General features: G+C 54.2%; 1 pseudogene; it reads left to right on the top strand.

The window, feature by feature from the left end:
• The first annotated feature begins 225 nt into the window (after positions 1-225).
• LOC102134834 (glutathione hydrolase 1 proenzyme-like) lies at positions 226-11,870 on the top strand (annotated as a pseudogene).
• The last annotated feature ends 560 nt before the right edge of the window (positions 11,871-12,430 follow it).

Here is a 12,430-nt window from a genome sequence, read left to right as displayed (position 1 = left end):
CTTATGGGTTCTCTGGCAGCTTCTGTTCCTTCCCTTCCTCTGCTCCTCCTCGGAGGTGCACATCCCCGGGGCTGGACAGCATGCACACATTCTGGGAGGTGGGAGGGAGACACTGGGCCTGTGTTTCTGAGGCCTGACTTTAGACTGTTCCCTGTTGGAGAGGGGCCAGGGAGTGTCTGAGGCTGGTCCTGACCCTGCTCCTTGCCCCGTGGATGCAGCAGAGCCATGAAGAAGTTAGTGGTGTTGGGTCTGCTGGCCGTTGTCCTGGTGCTGGTCATTGTTGGCCTCTGTGTCTGGCTGCCCTCGGCCTCCAAGGAACCTTACAACCATGTGTACGCCAGGGCTGCTGTGGCTGCAGATGCCAAGCACTGTTTGGAGATTGGGAGGTGAGCAGGGCAGGGCATAGGGGCATGGGCCCTGGAAACAGGGCAAGCAGACCTGGGCAATACCTTTGCCCCTCTGAGACTCAGTTTCCCCACATGTAAGCAGGTTGCCTGGGCACGGGGTGTCCCATGTGCATAGAGCTACCTGTTCTTTGCTTGGACTCTCTCAGTAGCCTCTGGGTAGGGGACGGTGACCCCGAGAGCAGGGTGTGGGTCTCCTAGAGCCCAATAGGGCCCTTTTTCCCAGTTCTAAAAGTCTCTGTGTCTTTGGATAAACTCCACTGTTTTGTTGTTTGGTTGTTATTTTTACGTATTTGTCTTTTTATTTTTAGTTATTTATGTATTTATTGTGAGATGGAGTCTCACTCTTTCTCCCAGGGTGGAGTGCAGTGGCGTGATCTCAGCTCACTGCAACCTCCATCTCCTGGGTTCAAGCAATTCTTATACCTCAGCCTCCCGAGTAGCTGGGATTACAGGCATAAACCACCATGCCCAGCTAATTTTTTTTTCCCAAGACAGAGTCTCACTGTGTCACCCAGGCTGGAATGCAGTGGTGCGATCTCAGATCACTGCAACCTCCACCTTCCAGGTTCAAGCCATTCTCCTGCCTGAGCCTCCTGAGTAGCTGGGACTACAGGCATGTGTCACCATACCCAGCTAATTTTTGTATTTTTAGTAGGGATGGCATTTTACTATTTTGGCCAGGCTGGTCTCGAACTCCTGACCTCATGATCCGTCCACCTCTGCCTCCCAAAGTGCTGGAATTACAGTCATGAGCCACTGCGCTCAGCCTAATTTTTGTGTTTTTAGTAGAGATGGGGTTTCACCATGTTGGCCAGGCTGATCTCAAACTCCTGACCTCAGGTGATATACCCACCTCGGCCTCCCAAAGTGTTGGGATTACAGGTGTGAGCCACCGTGCCTGGCTTATTTCTCTTTTTAAAGGTGGAGTCTTATCCTATTGCCCAGGCTGGAGTGTAGAGGAGTGATCATAGCCCACACCTGAATAATAAAAAGACTGTTTTGTAGAGATGAGGTCTCACTGTATTGCCCAGGCTGGTCTTGAACTCCTGGCCTCAAGTAATCCTCCATCTTGGCCTCCCAAAATGCTGAGATTACTGGTGCAAGCCACCATCCCCAGCCAGAAAAAAAAAAAAGAAAAAAATTATGAATAAAATATAGCAATTTCCCTTTGTGTCCCAATTATAAAAGTTACATACGTTTGTTTGCTTGATAAAGAGGGAACTGGCAGGACACAGTGGCTCACACCTGTAATCCCAGCACTTTGAGAGGCCGAGGCAGGTGGATCACCCGAGATCAGGAGTTTGAGACCAGCCTGGCCAACATGGTAAAACCCCATCTCTACTGAAAATACAAAAAATTAGCCGTGCGTGGTGGAATGCACCTGTAATCCCAGCTACTTGGGAGTTTGAGGCAGGAGAATCACTGGAACCCAGCAGGCAGAGGTTGCAGTGAGCTGAGATCACGCCACTTGCACTCCAGCCTGGGCAACTGAGTGAAACTCTGTCTAGGAAAAACAAGAAAGAAAGAAAGGGAAAAGAGAAAACTATAATCCGAGCACTTCAGGAGGTTGAGGCGGGAGTATTACTTGAGCCCATGAGTTTGAGACCAGCCTGGGCAACATAGGGAGACCCTGTCTCTACAAGAAAGACAGAAAATTGCCAGTCGTGGTGGTTCAAACCTGTAGTCCCAGCTACTCAGGAGGCTAAAGTGGGAGGATTGCTTGAGCCCAGGAGGTCAAGGCTGCATTGAGCCGTGACCGTGCCACTGTGCTTCATCCTGGGTGACAAAGTGAGACCCTGTCTCATAAAACAAAGGCCAGATGCAGTGGCTCACACCTGTAGTACCAGCACTTTGGGAGGCCAGGGTGGGCAGATCACTTGAGCCCAGGAGTTCTCAACCAGCCTGGGCAACATGGTGAAATCCCATCTCTACAAACAGCAAAACAAACAAACAAACAAACAAAAATTAGCCGGGGGTGGTGGCATGGGCCCGTAGTCCCAGCTACTTGGGAGGCTGAGGTGGGAGAGTCAGTTGAACCCAGGAGGTTGAGCCTGCAGTGATCTGAGATCACACCACTGCACTCCCACCTGGGTGACAGAGTGAGACTCTGTCTCAGAAAAAAAGAAAAAGAGAAAAACAAAAACTCCAAAACTCGAATGGACTTCTCTTCCATCCTCCTTTGAGCAGGTGGGCCAGGATGGAAGCCTGTGGGTTCTCACCCTTTTATGTGCCACATGGCAGGGACGCACTGCGGGATGGTGGCTCTGCGGTGGATGCAGCTATTGCAGCCCTGTTGTATGTGGGGCTCATGAACACCCACAGCATGGGCATCGGGGGTGTCCCGTTCCTCACCATCTACAACAGCACCACGTGTGAGTGCCTCAGGAGAGGCGAGGGAGAGGGTCAGGGGGTGTGGGTTGGGCCGAGGCACAGTTGAGTGGCCCCTGGGCTCACAGGGCATGAAGGGTTTGGGTGGGTCAGTCTGCCTACTTGCTTCTCCTAGGAAAAGCTGAGGTCATCAACGCCTGTGAGGTGGCCCCCAGGCTGGCCTTTGCCGGCATGTTCAACAGCTCGGGGCAGTCCCAGAAGGGTAAGCCATCCTGCAGGCTTGGGGCATGGGTGCAGAGTTGGCTGAGCCACCGGGAAGGGTCTTGCCCATAGGAGCCTGGCCCCATCAGGGTCCAGGGGCAGTTCTAGCACCCCCATCCCTTCCTGGCCCCATAGCATCCTCCCACAGTGAGTGGTCAGGACCATCATCACCAGGGTAAAGGGCCGGGAGCTTCTGTTATTTCTGCTGAGGCCTCCGGGGCCACCCTGTGCAGCACACGGAGAGAATAATTATTATGCTAGCAGCCCTCACGGACCAGGGCTCACTGGGGCCCAGGCTGTGCTCTGTGCTTTTCACCCACGAGCCCCTCACACCCCTCCCTGCTCCTTTGCGATAGGGGATGCTGTGTGGATTCCCATTTTACAGGGTGGGGAGGCTGAGGCTCAGAGAGGTCATGCAAATCAGCTGAGGTCACACAGCTGGGGGGTTGGTAAAGCTAAAATTGAACCCAGGCTATCTGTTTCCTGCCTTTTCAACAGGCATCCCATTCACTCATTTGTTCATTTGTGGGGATGGCGCTCTAGAGTGTGAGGTGGAGTCTCTCTTTTCCAGTCTGGTCTTCAGTGGAGAGGAGGCCCCTAAATTCCCCAGGTACCTGAGGGGAAGCCGCTGTCTATCCAGGGATACTGCTCAAAGGAGGCAGAATAGATTGTGGGGTAAAAGTTGGAGGATGAGTGGGGCTCAATAGCTCACACCTGTAATACTAGCATGTTAGGAGGCCAAGTCAGGAGGATCGCATGAGCCCAGGAATTTGAGACTAGCCTGGGCAACATAGCAAGACTCCGTCTCTACAAAAAATGAAAAAAAAAAAAAATTAGCCAGGCATGGTGATGTGGCCATGATTGTACCACTGTACTCTACCTTGGACAACAAAGTGAGACCCTATCTCAACAACAACAACAACAACAAAGGTCGGGTGCAGTGGCTCACACCTGTCATCCCACCACTTCGGGAGGCTGAGGTGGGTGGATCACCTGACATCAGGAGTTCATGATCAGCCTGGCAAACATAGTGAAACCCTGTTTCTACTAAAAATACAAAAATTCGCCAGGCGTGATGGTGTGCACCTGTAACCCCAGCTATATGGGAGGCTGAGGCAGGAAAATCACTTGAACCCAGGAGGCAGAGGTTGCAGTGAGCTGAGATCGTGCCACTGCACTCCAGCCTGGGCAACAAGAGTAGAACTCCATCTCAAAAAAAAAAAAAAAAAAGTTGGAGGTTGGAGGGGCAGGGAACACTCACCATAGCAAGTGTTAGACCTCAGGTGGGGATCCTGGGTGGTGCCTTTTGGAGTCCTCCGCAACATACTGACTCTTTAATTTTTTAAATATTTATTGAGAAACTCAGCATCTGTAGACATGAAATTGCTCAGGGTGGCCGGGCGCGGTGGCTCAAGCCTGTAATCCCAGCACTTTGGGAGGCTGAGACGGGCGGATCACGAGGTCAGGAGATCGAGACCATCCTGGCTAACACAGTGAAACCCCGTCTCTACTAAAAAAATACAAAAAACTAGCTGGGTGAGGTGGCGGGTGCCTGTAGTCCCAGCTACTCGGGAGGCTGAGACAGGAGAATGGTGTAAACCCGGGAGGCGGAGCTTGTAGTGAGCCGAGATCCGGCCACTGCACTCCAGCCTGGGCGACAGAGTGAGACTCCGTCTCAAAAAAAAAAAAAAAAAAAAGAAATTGCTCAGGGTAAGAGAATGCGGGAATCATAGACTTGGTACCTTGTGGACGCTTGGAATCATTTCTTTAACTAGAATGTATTGAGCATCTCTTAAAGAATCAGGTGTTCCTGAAGCTGGGGTGAAATACAAAGATGGCAAATGAAATCTGTGACGTTCCAGGTCGGAGGAGAAACTAGGCAGGTGCAGGTGTGCTACAGGCTTTGGAAAAGCAGACCTGGAGGGCCTCAATATCTAGTACTCTATGGAGGGTGACCTAGTCAGGGAAGGGGATATCTGAGCAAAGACTCAGAGGAAGGGGTGGGGTCAGGGGAGCTTTGTGGTGTCTGGGGGAAGACCAAGTGATCCAGGTGTGATGGGCAGGGACAGAGCCCTGTGGGGAGCTGGGGAGGCTGCAGCAAGTGACCCGAGGGGAACGGCCCAGGTTGTGTGGGATCTCTTAGGTCATGGTGAAGCCTCTGCCTCTTGTCTCAAAGAAGTGGGGGCCTGTGGAGTGTGTGAGTGGAGGGGGATGTATCTGACCTGTGGACCCCTTGGGTTGCTGTGTAAGGGACAGGGAGCCTGTGGGGACCTGTCCGGAGGTCACTGCAGTAATTCATGGAGAGGGTGGTGGGAAGTGGCTGACACTGGACAGACACACTTGGAAGTGGAGCCTGCGGATTTGAGGATGGGTTGGGTGTGATGCTGGTATAGGGAGTCCCCGAGGACCCCAGATCCTTTGTCTGTACCTGGAAGGATGGGGTGACCCTAACGGAGACAGGCAGGGCTCTCAGGAAGCAGGTCTGCGTGGACACTCAGGAGCTCGGTTTTGGGCACGTTTAAGTTTGAGATGCTTTCTTCGAGCAGGCAGGTAGATACTCAGGTCTGGCGATTTGAGGAGCAGTCCAGGCCAGCAGGTCAATTTGGCAGTTGTCAGTGCTTAAATGGAGGCTGAAGCTCAGATGTCAGGCAGACCACCAGGAGAGAGAGCAAAGACAGAGGGCAGAGCAGGAGCTAGGATGGCAGGCGGGGGACACTTGGGTGGAGCCAGGTGCTAGGATGCAGGGGTGGCTCTTGAGGAAAGTGATGAGCCCAGTAAAGCTGAGAGAGGGCACTAGGTCTGGCAGTGTGGGGGTTGCCGGAGAGCTTGGCAAGTGTGGTGGCATGAGAGCCTGATTGGCCTGAGGTGAGTTTTTTTTCTGATATTGATACATGATATTTTCTATATTTATGGGTACATGTGAGTGCTTGTTACATGCATAGAGTGTATAATGATGAAGGCAGGGTATTTGGGGTCTCCATAACCTTGAGTATTTATTTCTGGGTGTTAGCATCACAGTCCTCTCTTCCAGTTACTTTGAAATATACAACATACCATTGCTAAGCTATCGAAGATTAGAACTTCTTCTGTCTAACTGTAAGGTAGAAGGAGTTGTGTGCTGGGTGTCAGACCTTCTGGGATGTATGTGCAGCCTCTAGGAATTGAAACCACTGGCTCTTGAAAACTTGTGCCGGCCGGGCACGGTGGCTCAAGCCTGTAATCCCAGCACTTTGGGAGGCCGAGACGGGCGGATCGCAAGGTCAGGAGATCGAGACCATCCTGGCTAACATGGTGAAACCCCGTCTCTACTAAAAAATACAAAAAAAAATAGCCGGGCGAGGTGGCGGGCACCTGTAGTCCCAGCTACTCGGGAGGCTGAGGCAGGAGAATGGCGTAAACCCGGGAGGCGGAGCTTGCAGTGAGCTGAGATCCCGCCACTGCACTCCAGCCTGGGCGACAGAGCGAGACTCCGTCTCAAAAAAAAAAAAAAAAGAAAACTTGTGCCAGGCTTCAGGGTGGGAGAGGCAGTTCTAGAGCTGCAGTCACCAAGCCTGGGAGTGGCCAAATGGCCCCCGTCATCTCTGGCAAGAGCAGGAGAATACTTGGAGGCAGAGGCCATAGTTGTATCTTTCTGGGCAAAGGGTCAGTGTCTAGTGTACATATGGACAGTGGGGCTCAGAGGGGAAGCAGGTTTCCCTGCTGTCTTTAGGGGAAACAGGGTCTGTTTCCAATGACCTCCTTGAAAGTCAGAACTGGAAGGCAAAAGCCCTTATAGGCTGGGTGCACCTGTAGTCCTAGCACTTTGGGAGACTGAGGTAGGAGGATTGCTTGAGGCCAGGAGTTTGAGAGCAGCCTTAGCAATATAGTGAAATCTCTGTCCCTACAAAAAAATTAAAAATCTAGGCTGGGCACAGTGGCTCATGCCCGTAATCCCAGCACTTTGGGAGGTGGAGGCAAGGCAGATCACGAGGTCAGGAGTTTGAGACCAGCCTTTCGAAACCCTGTTTCTCCTAAAAATACAAAAATTAGCGGGGCATGGTGGTGCGTGCCTGTAATCCCAGCTACTTGGGAGACTGTGGCAGGAGAATCGCTTGAACCTGGGAGGTGGAGGTTGGTGTGAGCCGAGATCGCTCCACTGCACTCCAGCCTGGGCAACAGGAGTGAAACTCCATCTCAAAAGAAAAATAAATTAGCTGCGTGTGGTGGGGTATGTCTGTAGTCTCAGGTACTTCTGAGGCTGAGGTGGGAGGATCACTTGAGCCTGGAAAGCCAAGGCTGCAGTGAGCCGTGATTGCACCACTCCACTCCAGCTGGGGCAACAGAGTGAGACCTTGTCTCAAAAGAAAACACTGTTACAGTTGGACAGAGAAACTGAGGTTGGGAGAGGGAATAGGACGGAGGTTAAGGCTCAGGTCTTGCCTCTGGGGCAGTTGAAAAGAGGAAGAGAGCCCTTTCTTAGGGCTGACTGGGTCTTGAGGGTGGTCTGTGCTTGACCTGGGTCAGGGAAGGACCTGCTCTTGCTTTGGCACATTCTGGTGGAGCCCACGAGTGTTACAGGATAAGGCCTTGTGGTCAGCGAGATGGGAGGGGTCTGGCCTGGCACAGGATTTTAGACACGCAGGCACCTGCACAGACAGAAACCTCATCCTGGGACAGCGAAACCCAGTTGCATGCTACTGCTTCCCCTCCTGTGCCCTCCTCAGACATCCCTGGTCCATGTACTCTCCTGCCTGCTGAGCCCAGATATGACCTTAAAAGTCCCCTCCTAAAAAAACAATTAAAATTTAAAAAAATAAATAAAAATCAAAATCCCATTCTGCCGGGTGTGGTGGTTCATGCCTATAATCTCAGCTCCTCCAGAGGCTGAGGTGGGAGGATTACTTGAGTCCAGGAGTTCAAGATCAGGCTGGGCAAGATGGCAAGACCCCATCTCAAAACAGAAAAAAAACAAAACTTTCCTTCTAAGCCTCTGCCCCATCTGTAAAACGAGTCAGGGAATGTGCCTGGGATGCTGCCTGTGACAGATTCCCGTGTCCCCCACTCAGGGCCACTAACTGTGGCTCTCTCCCCCCAGGGGGCTGTCAGTGGCGGTGCCCGGGGAGATCTGAGGCTATGAACTGGTTCACCAGTGGCATGGACGGCTGCCCTGGGCTCGCCTCTTCCAGCCCAGCATCCAGCTGGCCCGCCAGGGCTTCCCCGTGGGCAAGAGCTTGGCAGCAGCCCTGGAAAACAAGCGGACCGTCATCGAGCAGCAGCCTGTCTTGTGGTATGTCTGTGGGTGCGGCCCCCTGACACAGGCAGTGCAGGCACAGCCCAAGGACCCTGCAGGCCCCTAGCAGCAGTGGAGCGGCCCTCTGCCTTCAGGACCCCGCACTGATAATGGGCTGAGGAGATGCAGACCCTTCCCACCACGTGTGGGGACACATTCTGAGGTGGGGTCCCAGTGGCCACTGTGGTTGGCCGTGTGTCCTGAGTGGCAAGGGACACTAGGAGGCTCCCGAAAGGGACACTGGGAGGACGAGCGCTGAGTGACAGGGCCACCCACCTGTGACAGGTGCTGCCCCTGCTTTGCTCCGTTCTCCTGTGTGGGCAGGTGTGGGGGATGGTCTAGCTGAGTCCATCCCACCTGCTTCCTCACGTGAGCCCCCTCTGCCCCAGTGAGGTGTTCTGCCGGGATGGGAAGGTGCTTCGGGAGGGGGAGAGACTGACTCTGCCGCGGCTGGCTGACACCTACGAGACGCTGGCCATCGAGGGTGCCCAGGCTTTCTACAACGGCAGCCTCACGGCCCAGATTGTGAAGGACATCCAGGCAGCTGGTGAGTGGATAACCTCAGGGGTGAGGAACCCTGCAGTAGAAACCCTGAGCTGTGGCCCAGAGCCCTGGGGTCTTCCTGTCCTGCCTGAGCCTGCAGGAAGTTCCTCGTGGAGGAGTGTCAGTGGCCGGCCATGTGGGTTCACAGCTCCTGCTTATGTCAAAACCAAAAGAGGCCTTGCAGTCCAGGAGAGCAAGTCCCTGGTAGGGTAAATGCAGGTGTAGGCAAGAGCCAGGGCTAGGGAAGCACTAGAATACAGCCTGAAGATGCAGGAGGACTTGGAGGAGGTGGTGGCTGGGCTGCAGATAACTTTGTTAGGCAGAGAGAGGAAGGGATTCCTAGCAGAGGAGCAGCTGGGCTAAGGCCCAGGGAGAGGGGGCTTTGATTCACCAGGAGGGTTACAAGGGATGAGGGTCACCTTGAGAGAGGCATGGGGAAGGGGCTTTGTGGGGCAGGGGCCTGGAGCTTGGCTGTGGCTTTCTTCAGGTAATTTTTGTCACTGTTTCATGGAGGAGGGTGATTAGCATGTCGACCTTTACCACTGAGGCTGGAAATTAGCCAATACCCTGTCTGTCTGGAGCTGACTCCTGGAGAATTAAGAACCTCCCCCCTCCCTCTATCCATTCATCGTGAGGAGAAGAGGCCAAACGCTGGGACACCGGCAGGAATTCTCCATTTAGAAAAGGCCTTCTGATTACTTTGGGAGGCCGAGGTGGGCAGATCACGAGGTCAGAAGTTTAAGACCAGCCTGACCAACATGGTGAAACCATGCCTCTACTAAAAATACAAAAAAAAAAAATTTAGCCAGGTGTGGTGGCACGTGCCCGTAATCTCAGCTACTCAGGAGGCTGAGGCAGGATAATCGCTTGAACCCGAGAGGCGGAGGTTATAGTGAGTCAAAATCACGCCATTGCACTCCAGCCTGGGCGAGAGAGTGAGACTCTGACTCAGAAAAGAAAAAGAAAGAAAAGAAAAGAAAATGCCCTCTGAGCCGAGCACCATGACTCACATCTGTTGTAATTCCAGCCCTTTGGGAGGCCAAGACGGGTGGATCACCTGAGGTCAGGAGTTCAAGACTGGCATGGGCAACATGGTGAAACCCCATCTCTACTAAAAACATAAAATTAGCTGAGCATGGTGGCTTGTGCCTGTAATCCCAGCTACTCAGGAGGCTGAGGCAGAAGAATCACTTGAACCCAGGAGGCTTGAGTGAGCTGAGATCGTACCACTGACTACACTCCAGACTGGGCGACAGAGGAAGAGTCCATCTCAAAAAAAAAAAAAAAGGAAAAGAATAAGCCCTCTGAGGCCAAGCTTGGTGTCTTACGCCTTTAATCCCAGCACTTTGGGAGGCTGAGGTAGAAGTTGAGGCCAGGAGTCCAAGATAAGCCTGGGCAACATAGTGAGACTACAAAAAACATATTGAGACTCTACATAAATATAGTGGGGGTGGGGCTGGGGAACCAGAAAACATAAAAAATTCAAAGTATACTGAAAAGAAATATAGCAAGACCCTACAAAAAAATTAAAATTTGCTGGGCGTGGTGGTGCCACCTTTAGCCTCAGTTACTGGGGAGGATCTGCTGGAGGATCACTTGAGCCCAGGAGTTCAAGGCTGTGATTAAGCCACTGCACTCCAGCCTGGGTGACAGAGCAAGATCCTATCTCTAAAACAGAAAAAGGAGAGCACTCTCTGGCCACAGAGGAGAGAAGGAAGCCAGGAAGCTGTGGGGTGGTGGGCAGTGTCAGGGAGACAGGAGCTCAGGAGGGAGTGAGGTTGCCTGTGGCCTCCTCCCAGGGCACAGTCCCACCCTCCAGTAGTGTACTCTGTCCTCCCCGGTAGGTACAGGCTTTTCCCCACCACCATGGTACAGCCATGCCTGCCCCCAACACCACTGGTGCAGCCCCATCCCAGCGCCCATTCGAGCTGCTGTCCCGTTGCAGGGGGCATTGTGACAGCCGAGGACGTGAACAACTACTGGCTGAGCTGATTGAGCACCCGCTGAACATCAGCCTGGGAGACGTGGTGCTGTACATGCCCAGTGCACTGCTCAGTGGGCCCGTGCTGTGACGTGAAGTGAGCTGTGGAGGAGCCCCGGCTGCACGACCAGCTCTACCCAACATCACGACAGTGGAGAGAAACATTGACCGGGTGGGCCGGGGGCTCGGGAAACTGAGTCACTGTGTGGAGCCCCAGGTCTTCCTGGGCTGGAGGCCTGGGTCGCCACAGGGTGTACAATGGTTGGTGTCCTCTCTCTGCTGTCTGGGCCATTTGGAGCCCCTGTGCCGTGAGGGCCAAGCCACCTGCTCCAATGAGACCCAGCAGGCCCCAACCTGCTCTTCCTGATGACCTGGCCTGAAATGGCATCACCTGGACTGAGGCCTGTAACCACACAGGCATGGTTCAGGTGGCATCTGGAGCCCTGCTCAGGCTTCCTGTCTCCTCCCACCCCCAGGCAGTGACTGCAGCCCTGGAGACCCGGCACCATCACACCCAGATCATGTCCACCTTCATCGCTGTGGTGCAAGCCGTCGCATGGCTGGTGGCTGGGCAGCTGCCTCGGACTCCAGGAAAGGCGGGGAGCCTGCTGGCTACTGAGTGCTCAGGGCAGAGAAGGCTGGCCAGCAATCCAGGCACAAGATACTCACCAGGACCGGGAAGGGGACTTTGGGGTCATGCTTCCCCTGTGAGTGGCAGAGCAGCATGATAAATGAGGCTGCTGTGCCAGGCTCAAGGTGGCCTCCCTGGCCTGGCTCCCTACTCTCTGGGCCTCAGTGTATTGTGTGTGAAATGGAGCCATCTGGCTGTGGAGGAATGGAGAAGTGGGATTCGGAGATCTTGACACTGTGGTCGCTGGAACTGGCCTCAGTATCTTCAGCATGGGCAGAGCCAGGCCCGTGGCTGGGGGCCAAGGGCAGGTCCACCCCAAGCCCTGCCCCTCCCAGCCCTGAACCCATCCTAGGACTTGGGGCCAGGCCCTCCCTTAATGGGGCTGGGCGGTGACAATACCTAGGACCAGCCACCAGGGGATGCAGTGACCCTGGCCCTTTCTTAGGCAGAGAGTGGCCAGCTGATGCCAGGAACCAGGCGCCTTCTCAGACGGGCCAGTGTCCGGCTCACCCTGCCAAAGACACAGGAGTTCGTGAAGCTGAGGTCTGAGGAGTGGGGATTGAGCAAGAGGCTGGAGCAAAACATCTTGGTCAGAGCCAAGCTCCCGGGGGTTTCCAAGAGCAAGCCCAGAGTGAAACCCAAGCTTGTGATCCTCTCCAGAGGGAGGCCTGGTTCTCAGGGAACAGCAAATTGGAGGAGGTCTTCATATCCCAGGGATCAGGGCTTGGACCAGCCAGGGACGCAGCCCAGAGGGAGTGGGTCTGGAAGGGAACAGCTAGACACAGCAGCCTTCACCATCGGCAGCCCCTCCCGGCCTCCCTCGGGGTCTGCTCCCTCCTCCGGGCACAGTTCCAACATCTGGGGCAGGGTTCTGGGAAAGGCTGGTGGAGGTGGGCTGGTGGGAGGCTGTGATCACAGCCCAGCACCTGGGTATCACCAGGGGCACTGGGGCCAGGAGCCAGGTGAAGCCAAGTCGGGGCTCTCCTTTAGAAGCCCCGAAAACCTGGTAA

Source organism: Macaca fascicularis, chromosome 10, assembly GCF_037993035.2.
Source record: "Macaca fascicularis isolate 582-1 chromosome 10, T2T-MFA8v1.1".
NCBI lineage: Eukaryota > Metazoa > Chordata > Mammalia > Primates > Cercopithecidae > Macaca > Macaca fascicularis.
Note: the sequence above shows the minus strand (reverse complement) of the source record. Positions and strands in the feature narration are given on the sequence as shown.